Source organism: Vigna unguiculata, chromosome 11 (genome assembly GCF_037176805.1).
Source record: "Vigna unguiculata cultivar grain cowpea cultivar isolate G323 ecotype 2 chromosome 11, ASM3717680v1, whole genome shotgun sequence".
Taxonomy (NCBI): Eukaryota; Viridiplantae; Streptophyta; class Magnoliopsida; order Fabales; family Fabaceae; genus Vigna; species Vigna unguiculata.
Genome location: NC_140802.1, coordinates 27,007,889 through 27,013,995, shown reverse-complemented (window position 1 = coordinate 27,013,995; position 6,107 = coordinate 27,007,889). Strand labels below are relative to the sequence as shown.

At 32.5% G+C, this 6,107-nt stretch overlaps 1 non-coding gene across 1 annotated transcript; it reads right to left on the bottom strand.

Moving 5' to 3' along the window:
- Positions 1–4,344: 4,344 nt before the first annotated feature.
- On the bottom strand, positions 4,345–4,426 carry TRNAS-UGA (transfer RNA serine (anticodon UGA)). The gene has a single exon. It is a non-coding gene; the product is annotated as a tRNA-Ser (tRNA).
- Positions 4,427–6,107: the final 1,681 nt, after the last annotated feature.

The following is a 6,107-nucleotide window of genomic DNA, read 5'->3' as shown; positions in this document are numbered from 1 at the left end:
TCTTGTCAACGTTCGGCGGCAGCCAGACCCCGCAACTGAACCTAGCCGGCCACTGCAACCCTTAGCTTCGCCGACGACGCATCAAAGTACTCCCTCAGCTCCACCGACGACGCAACACAAGTTGCTAACTACATCTAGAAAAAATTTCTCAGCGCGCAGTCGAGCTCTCGTCCTCTCGGCGACGCCGTCTTAGACGACGTTGATTGCAAAACTTGCGACCACCTCTACCAGATCTACGTCGAAATTCAGCCGAATTTAATTAGTTGAGTCTACTCCAATCGAAATTGGGTCGAGTCGGCTTTGGCCCAATTTTGGCCATATTCAACAGAGTCAACCTAGATGAAATTTAGCCGTATTCGACCGAGTCAGCCCCAAACGAAATTTGGCCATTTTAACCGAGTCGATCGCAACTGAAATTTGTCTTAGTTAGTCGAGTTGGCCTTGACCAAAATTTTGCTGAATTGAGTTGAGTTTACCTAGACCGAAATTTGGCTGAGTTGCCCTTGGTCCAAATTTAGCCGTATTTGGTGACGTCGTCCCAGGCTGAAATTCGATCGTGTGCGGACAAATTTTACTGAGTCGATTCTGACCAAATTTTAGACATATTCGATTGAGTCGGCCTATGATGTAGGATTATCTTATCGCGTTTAGAAGATTATTGAATATGGTGATGATTGATTAAGAAAACCAAGGAATGGATCCCACTGGACATTAAGTTAGCAAGCTAACTAGATGTGAAGGTTCCTTTCCAAGGTTCTAAAGAAGAGAATAGTGGATTGATTTAAAACAAATAAGAGTGGACAACACATAAAAGGAGTAAAACCCAAGTCACACACACAAAGAAAGAAGAAAACATAAAATGGAAAGGAAATGAATGATAAAAATGTGAGAAGCACGCCACTACAAGGCTAGGTTAGAAGAAGCCATGGCAACCTTGAAGATGAGTGGATGTGTGCCGCCACTTGAATCAAGATTCAAGATAAGGCTTAAAAGAACTCCACTCCCTAGGGAGGAAGACTCTCACAATGGTTGATACACAATGGTGTTTAATTTCTCCAAAATGTTCAACCCCTATACAAGTGTTAGAGGTCTCCTTAAATAGAAGTGTCTAGGGGCCTCTTAGCAAAAACAAATAAGTTAAAAAGGATTATAATGCAAATAACAAAATCTAGAGTCTAGAAAGTAGGTCAGCAAAGGAGCACATGGACACATTCTAAAAACCTTCTTGGCCAAGGCAAGGTGGATGCTCTTTCTAGATGTTTCTAGAAAGCTTTGCTCCTTCTCATTCTTCCACATGTGCTCTTCAGAAGCCATCTAAATGGGCCACTTGTCCTTCCTTGTCCGACCTTTTAATGAACCTACAAATACAAGTTAATTTAGAATTAGCATGTTGGCTTTAGGTTAAGCTAATCCTTTGAGTCAATAAGTTAACCCAAAGTCAAGGTCAACAAGTCAACTTAAAATAGTCAACCAAGCCAACTTAATGGAATTTTAAACTAAAAAAAGCAAAGGAATGGATCAAGGAACTTCCTTTCTTCTAAGCATATGCCATGGGCCATCATCCTTGGTAGGGATCAATCCTTTAACATTAGATCAAAATTCATTCGAATTTGGTCGGGTCAACCTCAGCCAAGATTCGCCCGAATTCGACCAAGTCGACCTTGACCAAAAATAGGCTGGCCTCGACCAAAATTCGACTGAGTCGACCATGACTGAAAGTCAGCTAAATTTGTCCTATGTTGAATTTCTGCGTGTTGGCCCTAAGGACACAAGTTTTAGAAAATTCAATATGAATTTCTTTTATAAAAAATGGATTCTGGATTTTGAACTTGATCTAAATATTTGGATATGGATCTGGTTCTGGATTTAAAAAAAAGCCAAACTAGTTCTACTGAAAAAATGAATTTGGATCAAAAATCTGGCCTAATTATTTGAATCTAAAATAGATGTGAATTGGATCATTAAAAATCCAATCCATGACAACCTGTACTTTGTAGTTATAGTCTATGTTTGTAACTTTATAATAAATTTCGTAAATTATTTGTGTTGAACCTTAACATTTATTTATAATTTCCTTTGGAATTTGTACATATAACTTTATTTCATTGCTAGTTTTTCATTTTTAATGTTGAGAAAATTTTGGATTGCAATAGAAAAAGACATGATCATAATGAAGATTAATTTTTAATATCACTATTATTGAATCAGTAAACATTTTAAGCCTAATATCCCTTAATATTATTAATATTGGTTTCACTACTCTTAATCTATAATTTTGTTTTCCCACAACTTGTATTAATCCTAAATAAATAAATTTATATCCACCTTTAATATGTTGATCCAAACAAAATTGTTATTTTTAATTTTTGGATTGTTGTATTCTACTATGTGGATTTCATCTTGATGAAAATACACATATTCATTGGTTAGCATTTTTAGAATTAATGGTACCGAAGTTGGGATGAAAAATAAACTAGTCCTTGTGGGTATTGCCCAAACTTGTCCCCGTTTATACGGAGAATCCCTCTAATGACTAGGTATGGGTATGGGTATGGAAAATTTCTAACTTTTACAATTGGGTATGGGGATGTGTATAAGGATGTACATATTTGCCCCATCCTCATCCCCACACCCGCCATAATATTCGTCTCTGTCATATCTCCACCTCATTTAAATTATTAAAATATTCACACTTATATATTGTTAGGTGTGTCATTAAATTCATTTGCATCTCCAAAATATTTTTAATCTTATCATAACATTTATGCAATTATGTTTAAATGATGTTTGTCAATTAAATATATTTTATTTCTCACATTTCAATATTTCTATTCTTTTTTAATATTTTTATTTATTGTATATTTTCCTTTCACGTGAGAATGCTTAACACTCTCAATTTAAGTGTTTAATAGAATAAACCTTTCATTTACTACGTAATATAAAAAATATTATCTTCTCTACTATATTATTGGTAATTTTTGTTTCATTTGAAGAACTTTTTTGTTTCGCTAAAACAATTTTCGTTATTTCTTAACCATTGACTATGTTGATATTTGAAAAGTTTTCTTATATCTCTAAGGCATTTTTCATCTTATCATACCCTTAATTATACATTTGTTTTTCTTTGTGCAATTTCATTTAATAGTCTCTCAAATTGTTTATAAGACACACATTTAATAAATTTTTAATATTTTTATTTGTTGTTTATTTTATCATGTAGAATACTATTCTAATATATTTTATATAATTATTTTACTTTTCTAACTCATTATTAGGGATGTCAATGGGGCAGGTAGAGTACGGGTAGTAGCTTCCCCGTACCCTAACCACTGGATAAATATTTGTCCCGTATCCGTACCAATATCCGTGCGGATATTCGTTATGCGGATACCCGCATATTTTTTTAATATCCACAGATATTCACGGGTACCCGTGGGTATTTACAAAAGAAAAATTTAATATTTAACAATATATTTTAACCATAAATTCATATAAAAATACAATGCAAAACATTCATAAATTTCAACCAGAGTGCAAATAATCTATTTAAATAGTATTAAATGATAGTTTATAAACAAATGGAGATTTTTTAAAACCAATTGATAAAGTACCCCATTCAAAATCAATGTATTAATGTTTAATCATATTTTTTATTTTTTTTAATTTAAATTAGAATATAGCTGGTACGGGTATCCATGGGTACAAATACCATTAGTACCCGCTCCGTTAACATGTGGGTATAAAAAATAACCGTACCCGTTTTTCGCAGATATCCATTTCCTACCTATTGTGGGTTTTATCCGCAGATATCTGTAGGTATTGATCTTTTTGACATCCCTACTCATTATAAATCATAGTGTAATTTTGTCACTATAATTGTATAAATAAATTTTATTTACTATAATATGAAAAAATTGATGCAATTGCCATGAGTTTTTTTTATCATCATCCAAGATATATTGAAGTTCAAAAGATACAATATTTATGTTAAAATTTTATTATTATTAGTTTACTATTTGTTCTTTGTGTGATTTTGATCAAGTGATGTATTATAACTTTTATTAGTGTATAAAAAAAATATTCATTAGAATTTAAAAAATTGAAGTAAATAGACATTTAAAATATATATTAATTTGAATATTTTTTTTCTTTTTATATTTTTATTTATTAAAAATATTTTTTAATTTTGTCAACTATGTTCCATTAATGTTTACAAATTTAATAAATGTTATGATTCTCATGAAATTTTATTTGATATTCTAATTTAAAAAGTATACAATTATAATTTCTTTCTAAATATTTGATATTGAAGAAAAAGTAATAATATTATAATTATAAAATTATCGTCGACAGCAGGGTTCAAACCTACGCGGGCATAACCCAACAAATTTCAAGTCTGTCTCCTTAACCACTCGGACATATCGACCCTTTGCTAAGTGATCACTATTACATTTAATTGTTTAATTAGCATTATTATTATCTTATTAATATATATTATTGAAACAATGTCATGATATTTTTCTGAAAAGATGTTGCCACTCAGCAATTAATTAAATTGATAATAAAAGGGACTCACTTTCTATTCACAATGATGAAAGAATGTTGGTTATGACTCAATTTTATATGCATCAAGGTATCTATGCACGAACAACTTCATATACTTTATGTACCATTATGGTTAGATCGGCCGCAATACTAAAAGGTCGTTAACCCAAAAGTCGCTAACTTAAATTGACCATTGAGCCTAATGTACACCACGCGCACCATAACTGGATACATAGCAACATACTGGGTAACAATGCACCTGGCCGCTAACTACATCTTGTATGAATCAACTCACCCACTTAGCGGCAAAGCTGGTCAACCATCTGGTCTCCTCGAATATATAGAGGGTACACACACTAAACAGCCATGTCCATGGAAAACATATATGGGGCAATAATGTTTGGCATGCCGCCTTTTCTAACTTTGGGAAAAAAGTAGCTAAACACTCTAAAAGAATAATGGGCCTGCAACCTAGGCCCAATAAAGTCCAAACAAACCCAATAGAGTTGGGCCAAAATGAACGTAATCAAAGTCTAGCCCATGATTTAATTAAGGTGAATGAGATTAGTCTTTTATCAATAAGAGTGGACCCCATCAATTCGAGGTATGTATTTCATTAGTGCATAATCTAAAATTTGAATTTGAGAGCCTTTGCTGACTTGATCGTCAGAGCCTTTTTTTGCAGGTAACCCCTCATGTTACACTAAGTGCCCGGTAATGAAGGCATCATGAACAAGACCATAGATTATCCATCCGAGAAGTCTAAAGATTGTGGTAAGATAAAGTTTAAGTCCCATAATAATCTAACATTGTCCATACATAAACACTTTAGGTCTACAACGGTTATACTTTTGGTACATGTGTTGATATTCTATGAATAATTAAAATAGTCTTATAAAAATTAGAGGTGATTGACCTGATTTAGTAACAAAAGTATTAAAATATCTCTTATATAATATTTTTTCAAATATATTACAACAATTTTGTTTGGTTTAGTGGTAGCATCATAAAAGCAAAAGCTTAAGGTTTACATAGAGTTAGTTATTGATTAGCAATTATAAAATTCAAAATAGAATTCCTTCCTCGTTTCTCCTTATACTTTGTATGGCATGCTAGCTATTTAAACTATTATTGCTATTTAATAACAGTGTTAGTGTCAACTAATGTTTGCTTTTGTATGATTCCATAATCACTCCATCCTAATTATTCAATTGTCGTTTCGATTGTGAATTGGAGAAATCAATGAATGACTTAAAGAGGATAATTATTTTTTTAAACCCATTTCTTAATGCAAGTCTTGACAACTTTAATTCAAAGAATTGGTAGGAAATTTAAGAGATTTAAGTGATTTTACTTGAGGAATTAAACAATGGAACAAATTAAAGGTTGATGACATACATGGTAAAACGGGGTGGATCCATTGGATTGGCCAGTCATTCCATCCAAAATGGGACGAGCTGAAAAAATTCCAACTTGTTAATCCATTTTGTCTTGATCCGTTTCGTCCTCAATATGACGGGTTAAAATATGGGTTAGTTTTACTCAGTCCATTGATCCATTTT